The sequence below is a fragment of the Apteryx rowi genome, unplaced genomic scaffold (genome assembly GCF_003343035.1).
Source record: "Apteryx rowi isolate R43461 unplaced genomic scaffold, aptRow1 scaffold_885, whole genome shotgun sequence".
NCBI lineage: Eukaryota > Metazoa > Chordata > Aves > Apterygiformes > Apterygidae > Apteryx > Apteryx rowi.
The window spans coordinates 265,997-279,826 of record NW_020451188.1 but is presented as its reverse complement, the minus strand read 5'-3'; the positions used below and the strand labels follow the sequence as shown (position 1 = coordinate 279,826).

The 13,830-nt window shown below is 36.9% G+C and overlaps 1 long non-coding RNA gene across 1 annotated transcript; it reads left to right on the top strand.

Annotated features, from left to right (window-relative positions):
• The first annotated feature begins 2,212 nt into the window (after positions 1-2,212).
• Positions 2,213-12,337, top strand: LOC112977975. The gene is made up of 3 exons (XR_003257719.1): positions 2,213-2,274; positions 8,744-8,967; positions 12,248-12,337. It is a non-coding gene; the product is annotated as an uncharacterized LOC112977975 (long non-coding RNA).
• The last annotated feature ends 1,493 nt before the right edge of the window (positions 12,338-13,830 follow it).

The following is a 13,830-nucleotide window of genomic DNA, read 5'->3' as shown; positions in this document are numbered from 1 at the left end:
CACATAATCTGACATAAAGAGACATGCCCCCCCACATGTAGTGTTTTATTTGGAGGTAAAGTTTCGCCATCATAGTATGGTCATAAAGCAGCTAGCTTTAGTTTTGCTGTTTCAAAATTTTCATCATGGTTCAGGTATTTTTATCTTGGATTGTCTTCAGGGTTTTTTTTTCTCTCAATCCAGACACATTTTGTAACATACATAATAGTAGAATCTAAGTCATCATTTCTCTTCCATCACTGCAGCTATTTTACAATCTGACTTTACAATGTAAATACTAAGAAATCTCATTTCAGCCACAGTTGTTTGGTCCTTCAGGTTTGCTACAGCATTCTTCAGCTTGATCACAAAAAAAATCCTTATTAGGACAGATTTAAAGTCCTGTATAACCATTTCACTCAGCTGGGCTCTCATTCCACAACTGTGTCTTAGGCATATGACAGCAGGCACCAGTGTGACACCTTGTGCTAGAGAGGTCTACTGTTTAAGTATGCCTACAGACAGGGCTTACAGGTTTGACTCCCTAGGCAAACACCCTCTATTATAAGCACATCCTGGATGATATCTAGAAGTCCAAGTGGTGGCAAGACCCAGCTAGTGGTCTGCAGGGTAAAATTCTTTAAGACTTTTCTTCTCCCGGTGATAACAGATGCGTCACTTCTAGCATGGTCCACACTCATAATGATAACACATTATGACAGGCATTGATCGTCTGGAGGTACATAATTTTCAAGCCAACATGTTAGAGGTCAGAGGAGTGCTTAGAAGAAAGCTTAACATTAACATGGCATTCCACTCATTTCTGGAGTATACAGAAGTAGCAAGGTCATATAGGGACTGCTTCCCTCTGAAAGACAGAAGCAGAACTCTCAGTCATTCAGCATTTGGATAGTCTGAACATTTTTCTTGAAGGTTTGACACATGCTACTTCACTGGATTGTGAATGGGAGATTTAGACCAGAATCATAGAGGAAATACTTTAGACTTGAGGATTTCCCAAAATAGCTAAAACGTATGAGAAATTCTGGGCCCAGGCTGGTTGGTTCCAAGACAGTTCCCGGTTTCGTGCTAGGCAGACTGCTTTCCTGTCTGACTGCTATGAGTTCTGATTTAAGAGTCGTCTGTTTTCTTTTGGTGAGAAGCCTGAAAGTTTTTTCACTTCTTCTGTGTCATCCCAACTTTGCCAGATGCCATGATATTTTCTGGAAAAGAATGAATGACCAGCCAAATACAACTTTTTGCTTTGGGACAGAATCTCTAACTTTGAGAAAAAGCTACAGTAATTGGCCTGAATACCTGGTTAGGTAGTATGCACATACTTTTTAAGTGGATCCTGAATTCATATGTTGAAATAAGATCCAGAGTTTACTTTATTAATAGCTGAGAGCTTTAAACACCAAATGTTTTTACATAGCCATCAAAAAGTCCCTTACTAAGAAGTACGTTTTGTAGCTGACAAGACATATGCTTGAGAAATTTGGTGTTTCACCATGAGAAACCAAGTCTGCCGGGCAATACAGAGATATTGCTTTGATAAACAGTTAAAGTTTTCAAATAATCCTAAAAATAACACAGCTGGAAGATGTCTTGATACTTTCCTCAGTTCAAGAGAGCTGACTTATTTTTTAAAATAGTTTTTAAAGTATTTACCTTTGCCTTTATCTTACATTTAACACCCAGCAACAAATTAAATTTTGCTCTAACATACAATGCTGTGCCAAGTATTCAAAGTTTAAGGTCTATGGAGTGAATAGTTCCTTTTATAGATTTCCCTATTTTCCCTTCTTGAATCTTTACAATAATAAAATGCCTGTAGGATTTACAAGATGTTAATAGGCAGAGGCTACTTTGAACTCATACAAGGGGGGCTATATTGCCTGTTTTTTTTCAGATGTACTTTACAAAGGTTCACCTGGACTATTTTTATGCACATTTCTTGTATAAATTTTATCTGAAGAAAACTGATTTATTGAGATACTCTGAATTTCATAGAACTCTAGTTTTATGTAAATATTGGATTTAACACTGATTTTAACTACAGTTTTGTGCATTGAAAAAATAAGTTTTATTAGTTACAGTAAAGTAAGTCTAGTTKAATGTTCTTTTACTGTTTTAGTAATAAACTAAGTTGAGTTTTCAATAATTATCTGTAATGTATATTAGTAAATGGGGTTTTTGTTCTGTTCTTTCAAACCTGTTTCCCTCTTCTCCAGCGCATTAAATCTGGCAGAGATGGCAGTGCACGTAGCCGCAGAGAAGGAAGTGCTGGTGGTGGTAAGTACTTGTTTAATACCTCTGCTTACGTGGCAGACTTGTCAGAATTCTAAAGAAAATACTTTTTCTTAAAGTGTTTGTAAAACCCTCTTTAATCGTWCATTTCTAAAATGCATGCAAATAGGCATTGAGTAATATGCAGCTACTTTACAAATTTTGTTTCATATTTTTCAATTCTCTCATTGCTGTATGAAAACTCAACCAGTAGAGTATTTGGTCTAAGAACTTGTGCTTTATAGATAGATCTCAGTGTATTCCTGAAGCTAAATTCCAATTTTTGATATTGTAGACTAAATACATCACATTAACTTTGGATGAATAACATTAACTATAAGGAATCACTTATTACAAGAAAACAGAATGTGTAAGCCATGAACAGTATAAATTCATTGTGTCATATGTAACATGGAGTAAAGGGAATTTTGTGCCTGCCATCAAGTCTTTTACATTAGGTGTTTCTTGCAAGTTCAGGAGGTCATTCTGTGAAACCAACCCAGTAATAAGGAGAAGGCCCCCATGCTATCTTTTACCTCCTCCTTCCCCTTCTTTCAATATGGCATACTCTCAATATAGAAATACTAGAGGCTTCCATAGGGGAAAACTCACTCTGTGAAGACTAGGTCTCCATGGTCCTATAGATTCAAAATGCTGAGTTTCACAAAGGTGAAACTCTAGCAATGGATCTCTGGAAACTGGCCTGCTCAGCCTTTTCTGAATTAGGCACTCTGCAAATTGCAGAGCTAACAGTTTTTCTTCCCCGTTATTAAATCCATGAAATGTTAGTACTGTTAAACCTAACTGTTCTCCCCTGCCGTTCTAAGGAAACTACCAGACTTCAGGCTACTTTGGCCAGCTGGAAAAAAAAATTCCATTTTGACCCAAATAGGAAATGGTTTCTCTGCATTCTGCTTTTGTTTTATCTTTTATCAGTGGGTCTCATAAAAGATATCCCCTAGAAATTCTTGCCTCTCTTCGCTTCCTTTTGCACAGAAATTGTTTATGGATTTTTTTTTTCTTAATTGGTATTCTTCTTATTTCTCCACCTACATAGCAGATGTTCACTACATTGATCCAATTCTATAGGGTCTGGAAGAGTCATGAAAATGTAATCTTAAAATAACTTCAGAATGCTTTTACATTTATAAAGACGGCTATTCTAGGTTYTTTAAGGGTTAAGAATGAGTGTTGGGCTCTTAAGAGAGATTTTTTTCCTTTTTTAGCTCCCTAGTTTCACCAAAGAAGCTTTTAAATCATCTTTTGATATGTAGGAAAAACACCATTTGCAGAGGATTGAATTTTACCTGTTCTGGGCTTCAGGCCAAAATAATTTTAGGGGTGAAATTCCTTATTTTAGAAACAGAGAGGAATAGAAATATTTCTGGGCTTTGCTTTATAACATAAGCCCTATGATCAGACAGCCAACAAGAAATGCCAGCAAACAGCAGTGTGAGACAGCATGAGAACCCCTTTTCTAAAAAGTGGATGAAGTGGATCTCCACTTTGGCTAAGAACGAGCATCATTGGTAGCAGGCAAGGGTATTTTACAGCTGTGCAAAATATTGCATCAGGCATCAGGGCAAATAGCACAAAAAGTCTCTTTTCTTACAACTATATTTTGTCATTACGCCTACCGTTGTTAGTGAAAAGGGGCAATGTGATGCAGACAGGGGACACGGGGGTACAGTTGGTAGCTTAGCAAATGAGGATATAAATAATGACCAAGCTGGAAAGGTATTAAGACAACATTAATCCCCCAAGCTACCAATTTGTCAATACTTCTTTAAGTACAGAAATACCTGTGGAAAGTTGAAAAAGCAAACAAACAGAAAACCATTTGAACCTATCAGGAACTTTGACCACAAACTGTAGTAATTTGAAGACGCTACTTTTTCGCCTTACACGTAATCGGAGTAAAGAAAGAAAAAGCTACACTTAAGATGATAACATAAAAAGGAGGAGAGGATAAGCAGTGTTGAAATTGTCCTAGAATTTGTCCTATCATTATTCTCTGACTGTTGCTCAAGATATTATATAAAATTCATGAAAGAATGGAAACAAAATTGAGTTTGGGAACCAATCATCTGTGTAAAAGCATGTCTGAGAAGTCTCAGTTACACAAATTGAGAGCCCAAAGATCCAACCTTTCTGGAAATCGCTCAACAAATAAGCAGAGGTACAAAGGAGGTCCTGTATTGAGCCTGGAGTTATTTCTGCTGGGATTCCTAATTAAAAGTTGCGGTTCTTATAATTTTTAGAAGAAGCCAAAGGCATTGCACATTTATAATCAGTAATGTTTGCTCTGGGGAACCTTATCAGTAATGAAGCTAGCATACTCAAGGCAACAGACATAAGGACTATATTGTAGTTTGTCTCCCTCCCTTTTACTGAGGGTGGCTCAGAGAAACCTGAAGTCCTAACATTATTTTGTCCAGGGTTTAGTATTGTTCACCTGGGTCATGAGTCTGTATTTTAAAGTGCAAGAAATTCATGTACACAGCCTGTGTGAAGACATATGTGAAATTTAAACACGGGTTGTTTTATTTCAGGATCTTAGTACACTTTTGATATATTAATTGCTTCAAAATAGAAAAAAATAAAACATTATATAAAACTTTAAGATTCATCTCTTCTAGTGGCTTTACCAAGACCAAAAAGGATCATTTTCCTACACTGTGTTAGGGATTTGCCATCCTTACTGAACCCAAGGAAGCAGGGAATCCTCCTTAGTTTAGGACCAAGTAGCTAAATGAAGTATGTATGTATTCCAAATATGTTAGGTGTAATACATGTTTTATTATTTCATTCCTCTTACCAGCTCAGTGTCTTCTTACTGCCTCAGGGTCCTCATACTTATTTTCATTAGCTTACCTTCCTAACAGATCTTTTTTCAAGTATTTTTGTCCTTATGTAGTTATTTGTAATAAGAGTATCAATAGTTCAGGCTTCTTTGTTTTAAGAAATGTTATATTATTAAAAATTGATTTTAAAGAGAAAGCTAATAGGAAAGAGAACTAAGTCAGCAGGGTCTGTACTTAATAGGTTACCTACAATTTTGCCAATATAAATTAAAACAGATGCATGAGACATACTAAAGCATAAGTTGAAGAATATGATTAGTGTATGCACAGGTGGTAGACAGAATGAAAAAAGGGAGACCAGAAAAACTAATATCTATATGAGCATCAATTAAAGACTGCTCTTGTACTGTAAGAAGGATAAGCATTAAATCTAAAATGCCCACCTAAAATTGAACACATTTGTTCACTCTTATTATAAATAGTAAAAGTTCCCCATGAACATCAGATTTGGGGTTTTCAATCTTTTTGATTCATATTGTAAGCAGATGACACTGGTATACTCCCTTACAATTTTTTCTTGTTTTAAAAAAGAAAAAAATACACAAAGGCAGGTAACAGCACATCTGAATTTAGGCAGTTCTCAAAGATTTCTTTTTTAATAATCTCTTTCATTTTCATATTCACTTTTTGTGTTCTGCAGAGATGCGATATTAACATCTAGAACTTGGAAACTAGGACATTGTGATTTTTACTATCAAAAGAGTTTTTCACAGTTCAAGAGCAGAAAGTCTTTCATAGATAAGGCAGAGTATGACCTTAAGGCATACATTACCATAGCAGCGTTTACTTGGTCTCTACATTTTTGTCTTGCTCTCTGAAAGGGGAATTTTGTACTGGATGAGAGGTGTCCTGTAGTCTCAGACAGGAGCCCGAAGAAGCAGTGAAGAATTTGGAAGATAAAGGACTGAGCATTTTTCATTCTCCCTGTTGCCTAAGCCTGTCCAAGATGAATATGGAACGGACATCATTGTGTGAAAAGAATTTAGATAATTTTTCCCTTTTTCATTTCACCTGCAATGATGTCAGTGGAGAAATGGGTTTGTCCATCCATATTCAAACACCCTTTAGAGCCACTAGGAATCTCTTCCTATGGTATGTGATTACATATGGATGTTAGGGCACTAAAGGCAATAAGCATCCCAAATATTCTGCACTGTAGTCAAGGTAAGAGATTTTCCTGTTGCCCTGCAGCAAGTACTTCATGATCATTCATGTTCTTTCAAGTTTCAGGTTTTGTCTACCTGTTTGTGCTTCATTAATTCCAAACCCTTGTGAGATGGTTCCATTGGTTATGTGTACAAGAACAAGGGGTGGGTTTTTTTGTTTTAGCTAACAGAATATCTGAATGAACAGAACATCTTAATCTGTTTTCTGCATCTGAACTCACCTCAGGGACTGGCTTAACTGACACCCCGAAACAATTTTCATTCAACAGAATTTTTCAAAGCAAAATGAGCTGCAGTGGAGTTAAAAAAAAATTGCATTGTCTTCCCATTCCTTTTCCCAGTTTTACTATAACATTCTGCCTGTTACAGTGGAATTGCTGGGTTTTGGTCGAACCAAACCAAAGCCCTCTCTTCTCCAAAGATAGTGCCTTCATCCCAAACACGAAAGATGCAAAGAGCTGTATTTAAACAAGTTCTGGATTTAGTGAAGCATCTGAAAAGCATTAGACCACTATGCACTTTATTACTTAAAGATTTTACAGAGGAGGTAGATTACCAAATAACCTCACCCTTGATATCTTTTTCTGGTGATCAAAATGGTACTAAAAATTATAATTTATGTGCTTTATGATCTTGGAGGGATTTCTCATGCAGTAGTCTCATCACTGTAATTGCAACTAGTGAAATCCCTTTAAAAGATCAGATGTAAATGTAAATACTGTGGATTTCATGCATGGGTTGAAGTGACATACATGTAGCTGTCTTGCCAAGTAGGAAGCGCAGAAACATTTACAAAAATTTAGAATTCTTTTTAGTTGGATATATCACTGCTTAAAATAGGTTTATTCCAAAATAGGACTCCTTGTGTAGTATGTTGCTTTATTCATTATTCTGCCACATAAAATTAACCAATTTTTTTAACTCAGTTCTCTAAGTTAAACCCATTCTTTCTGGGGTTTTTCCTATCATATGTGGAGGAATTGGTTCAAAAAAAATTTTGTTTTTGTACGGAGTTTGCAAAAATCTGAATTAAGAGAAATATTATACCTATAATACAATAATTTGAATAATATATCCTAAATATAACATTATGGGAATGACTTTTAAATGGATGAGAGGAAGGAATGCACTGTAATAGATATCAGCATGCAGCATATATTATTTATGTCTTTATATGCATAGCTTCCAGCTGATACTAATGCACATGGACTGAGAAGGGAAGATATCAGCATTATAATCCAAGTCTCAAATATAATCATCTTACAAAGTAAATATATTTCTAAATCAGATTTTAAAAATATATTAACCACTTCTTCTTAATCAGTTCGTGTTGCTTTTTCAACTAAAAACTGGAGCTGTCTTCCTGCAGTTAGTTTATGCGAGTGTATCTGCATTATTCACCCAAAGTAGGTACACAAGGACTGACCTCCATACAGACTATAGTAAAGACATACAAAAGTACTTTTTAAATGAAAGCACAATAAATAAGGAGCATTTATTAATTACGATGAAGGTTTTCTTGGATACAGAGAACCAATTTAGTTCAGCACTGATCTTTCTTTATTTAAAAACATTAATTAACTGGGAGCAAGTGTTTGTACAGTTACGAGTGTAATGTAGAGTTAGAGGTGTGCTTATCTGTAGTCCTTTGATTGCAAGAGCAATCAGACATGTTAACAAAGCTGTACTATTAGTAGAGAAAAACTCTACAAAAAAGCATTTATCCAGTTTTTCTTGTTATCCTTTGTCTCAGTGTCACCTTAGTTTTTTTTCCTATATACATGCCTTTTGTCATGATAAACATTATAACATGCATGTAGATTTTTCCTATATTTAATTTCTTTTGATTTTTCTCTTTGTATGTGTGCTCTCTTTCTTCTTCCCTCTGTAGCTGTCTTTTCTCCTGAAAATAAATAAATTCATGTCTCTTAAATGTTAGGAGGTAGGTATAAATTACTTTTCAACAAAATGTTGTCTTTTAATTTTACATCCTTCTTTTTTCTCCTTTTAACTATAAAAAGACAGACAATCGGTGGCACTTTTGTGAAAGTTGGTTTCATTCCCATAACACAAAAGCTGGGATGCATATAAAATCTTTTTTTCTGTTTATTTGGGTTTGGCAGGGGGAGGGAAGAGAATTGCTGAGTAGAAACTATAAAGCCCACCTCTCAAAAGTGTGCATGTTTGCGATAGATCGTTCTAAAAACAAATTCCTTCCCTGAAGTTCTATTCAGGGCAGGATACCAAAGTCCTAAAGTCTTCATTGCAAGCCTGTATTCCAAAAGTTTGGCCAAATTAAGCAAGTGTATTGAAGAAAACATAAAAATGATTTATCTGCAAACAGAATTACAAAGAGTAAAATTTAAGGATGAGGTTTAAACTTCTAGTGGGTCATGCTATAAAACTGCTGGTCAGTGGAGTTGTTAATAGCTACCGTATTGGCAGCCAAATCCTGTATCCCATGCTCAGTCAAATGATTCACTGAAGGAGAATAGTGGGACAGCTTCAAGAAAGGCATGAAATGTGTCCCCACCCGAAATGGCTCAAGAACTGGGACACTCTTCCTGTGAGATGGGAGCTGCGGGTTTGAACACCCTCAGGTGAAGGACGGCATTGAAGTCTGACCTCCCACTTCTGAAGCTGGTGTCTGACATCTATCTACATGTGAGGTAGGTGGTGCCAACCACCTCTTACTCTCTCCCAGCTGTACTTTCAGAAGAAAGATGCTCTCCTTTCATTTTATTAGGTAGTTTCTGAGCACAGTGCAATCCACAGAGACTTGATGCAGTTTCACATAATAGCTTAATTTAGACTAACTGTGGGCTGCCAGCAAAAGAAGTGTTAAACTTTTTTCCACTTCTTGCTTCTTGTTGCTTTCTCATCCCTTGCTCTACATGTATTGATCACACAAAGGTAGGGTGAGTTTCCTCACAAGGTGAGTTACCTTGTTGATCCACTGGAAAAAAAAATACATTTTTGTTGTGTTCGTTTTCAAATGTACCAGTGAGCTGCTTCGACTCAGCCTGCTGCCACTTGACAGTGTGAGGAGGGGTTGGGATGCAGGGGCAGAAACATCTAACAAGGGCATGGTGTTCCTCTCTGGCAGTGTGAGGCTAGATTGATAGGTTCAGAATGAACAAACGGTGTAACACCTTGCTTGATCTGTTATTAAATATGAAGAGTAACCTCCCCTACACACCCAAACACATGCCTCAGTGACTCATCATTGGAGGCTAGGACCTTATTGTTGGAGAATACTGTACATGCTTGCTCTGCTTTTGATTCTCTTCTYTAGGCATCATGCTTTTCACTTTTACAGACAAGATGCCAGCTTAGATGGACCTACAATCTAAGCCAGTAAGGCATCCATATGCTCTTACTACTTAAGTGTAGGAGGACACTGCGCCCTTAGACACTCTTCCTAGTTTTTCCAGGGTGCTTTTAGACAAGATGAGCTGTGCTGATCTAATAACTTGCTGCTCCTGAAGGGAACAGCCACACTCCCCTCAACATTTACTTTCTTCCTCACTCCTGGCCACATGTTCTTGCTGCTTCCCTTGCACTATTTCTAGCATTAATCTAACCCTTTGATGAGCTGATTCAGTTTATTAAATTGAAAGAAAACTAGCATATTTGGACAACTGAATCGAGTCCTGTAGTCTAAAAAGCTACATTTGTGTGAACAGCTACATTTGCACACCTTGCAATCGCACTCGTGATTCCTCTGTATTGGTTCATAAACTAGAAGGGGAGTTTAGACCCAAGGCTGCGTGCTGAACATCCTGCAGGGATCTTGCTGCTCAGGATGTTGCCATTCTGGGCATCTGCAGAATCGGAGCAGTAAGTGCTTAGGGAACTTTGAAGCTGTGCAGGGAGGCAGTTGCTGAGGCTTAGGCACTTTGAGGGTTGCACATCCGCTGGAATGGAGAGTGAAAAGTGGAGGAAATTTGGATTTACAATTTCAGATTTACTGCTTCATTCCCTTCTTGGATGTAGCCCTAACAAAAGAGAAAGGGTCTTAGGATGTCCAAGAAAGCTTCTGTTTTAAATTGTTTGATTTAGGGCAGTAAGATGTATGGATAGCTTGTAGGTATTATGCTTATCCCAGCCATTTTAGTTGGTCTACTGTCCTGATTTTTCTTTTTCAGTTAATACCAGATCCTTCTGCTTCCTCTGGTAATATCACTAAAACCCACATGTTTTCCTCCTTCACAGTTAAAACTCTTTGTGCCATCTTCATTATCTTTTATTCTCACTACATCAAATTCTTCCTTTCTGGAATCAACCAATTATACCTATGCAGTTTCAGTGACTAGTTCAGTCTTCTCTTGTGATTCCTGCTATATCATTCCTTTCTTCACATCTCTTCACCACTCCTTCCTGCTTTCTTATTGTATTGTAAATTACTTGTTTTTCCCTTCATAAGGCCTTATGCCTACTACTATCTACTCTTTCTCTCCCTATAAGCCATTTTGTATTCTCCTCTGACTCTCATCAGCATGTTTTCATCCATATCATCTTTGAAGCTCAACACTCGCCTCTTGTTGCATGGGCCTGTGTCCAAAGCCCAGTGAAATCAAGAGGAGACCCTTTTGTAATTTCACTGCACTTCAGCTGAGGCCCCCGATCAAACACATTGATTTCTTTGAGTTTCTTCAAATCCTTCCTTAAATGTTCAGTTCTTCCATTGAACCTTTCAGTGAGAATTGACCAGAGTTAGATGTATGTCAAGATAGATTTCCCTAGCTTTGAAGTTTCAACCATAACCTCTGTCTAGTAAACATATTAACTGTTTGGCATGCGTGATCATACGTATGTATTAGATCTTTTTCAGAGCAGGGACATTGTCTTCCATTGCAGGTCTGAGTAAACTGCAGTCAGCAGTGGTATTTATAGGAAAATAAAGGTTTGTTGTCTTTATGGAAGAATACCTTTGTAAAAATAGTAACAAGATTTATAAACAGGACATTTGTAGTAAATAAAACAATGGAAATGTGTTGCCAAGTCCAGAGTTTGTAATTAATGCTTGCTGAATTAAACCCATTTTTCTTCGTCACAGATGGAGGACTTTTAATAACAGCATCGTTTCATGTTGTAAATGAGCATGTCTGTATTTGGCTGCATGGCTTGTCCTGCCTTGTCAATATACCAAGCCAAACATGAAAAGTTTTCTCCTAGGAGAAAAAAAATGAATAAAAATTCAGTGTAGCAGACAAGATTGAAAACTTGCCATGAATGTAAAAAAGAGATTCAGAGGTTAATAGAATATTTAAAGTGTCTGGAATACTGCTCTGGCAAGAGAATGTTAATCTGACGTTGTCTGAGCAGGAGGCAGCCCTTGGAGCTGACACATTCCTTGGGGCCCTGCTGCAAACTGAGCTGCCAGCACAATGTTTACAGCAAGATGCAGGGCCAAGATGGTCTGTATACATGAACTGTGCCTGCCTGCCATGCAGACAGCGCATGCCAAATATACTCGTCTAATCAAAAGCAAAGCTAGTGTTGTATTTAACCTTGACAGCATTCAACAGGTGGATCATACTAATATACTCGCATGCTAACATACTAGCACAGACATATGAAATGTCCATATGCATTGTGACAGCACTTATATTTATTCATGTTTATTTTAACTCCAAAATGTGACTGTTTGTAATTTATAAGAAACTAAAAAGTCAGCATTTGAAACAGAAATATTTTAATATGTAAAATGTTTACCCCAAAGTAAGACTGTATACTTAAAAAACTTAAACACATGCATGCATACCCAGTGTCCATTGTGTTTTAACAACCAGTTACAACTGAGTACTGTATCAATCATGAAAAGATTGTTTCATCTAAATCTTATTTCACAGATAGTGACTGAATTTATGTTGCTGTTCTTGTTTCATGATTTCACAGAACATGACAGCATGTTACTTGGCTTTTCAACATTTTTTTTTCCTCCAGATAGTGGTGGTAACAAAGGAGAAAGACTGAGTGCCAAATTAAGAGCTTTGCCTGGAACAAGTGAACCCTATGAAAGCAGCAGCAGTAAAGAAATAGGCAAGTGGGCAGCTTATACCTTCTTACTTTCCTGGCTCTTAAAGAGAGGGGAATCAGAAAAACAAGTTCTTGAAAAGCATGTATAGTTAGACAATTAGGAAAGGATTTTTCCCTGTGAAATAAATACAAAGAATGGCTTTAGCTTTCCTGTTCATAGCTTGCTATAAAGTAAGTATTAGGAGAGGTGGACCGTGTGGAAAAAAATATATATATATTTGTGCTCTGCATCCTTTGGGCAGTTCTTGTTGTTTTACAATCGTTTCACTAAGGTGGAGTTTTCAAAGGAGTGCAAGGGATTTAAAAACCCTAGATCCCTGTGGAATGTGTTACTTCCTAGAATGCCCTTCCTTAACCAACTCATCAGTCCTCCTGGTCCATGCACACTTCTGAAGTCTCATTCTCCAAAGCTTAATGACTGTAATAAAATAAAGGTGAATTTATAAAAGAAGCTTCTGTCACGAGCACTCAGTTACTACTGCTGTCATGCCCTGCATTACCTTGCAAATGTGGTATCTTGTTCTCTTTCAGTACTCTTATTCTCTTTTTAGTTTGCATTTCAATAGAGTTCTGGGGATGGTAGTGTAAGTCCTAAATCCCTGTGTAGTAACTCTTCTAGAGAATCAGAATCTTTCATTCGTCCTGTAAGATACCTTACAGATGAGTCATATTAAAAGCATTCTTGAGTTTAATTGTATCTGTTTGAAACAGCTAAAATTACTTGTAGGTAACTTTCAAATGTATTTATTTAAACCGTAGATGCCTCCTACATAGATCCACTTGGCCCACAAGCAGAAAGACCAAAGACTGCAGCAAGAAAAAGAACTGAGGAAGATGAATTTGCTGATGAAGAACTAGGAGAGGATTTGCTTCCAGAATAATGTACAGTCCACTCTTTTTTTTCTTTTAAAAGCTTTAGCAGAAAAATATCCAGCCATGACAATTTGTAGTGTTTTTTGATAAAATATTTGTGAAATATTTTGGATTTATGGTACCATATATTAAAACTATGGATTTTGAGTAACAGTGTATTTTATACTTGATATATACAATAATAAACAATGATGGAGTTGTTTTACTTGTGCATAAAAACTGGACAGGTCACTCAAACTCATTGCAAACTATGTCACATGTATAAAGCTTTTGCTTTCGGACATACATACAATAGTAGTCTGAAATTTTACCATTCAATGTGAAATACCTTGAAGCAATGTTATAAGGTTGGAAGTTCCATAGCCTTCACATGAGGCCTGAATTTACTTAAGGCATATGAATTGACTTCCTCCCCTCCCCCTGCCCTTAAATGTTGGCTATGACCTTGGTCATCATGAAGGCCACAGTTCAGCAAAGCACTTATAGTGACACTGAAGAAAGCATCTTAATTTTAGTCTATGCTTACATGCTTAGCTGAACCAGGGCCCTTTCACAGGTCGCACAAATGGCAGCTTCTAATTCAAGCAGTCGCTTGGCAAGCTCCTAGGTATTTTCTG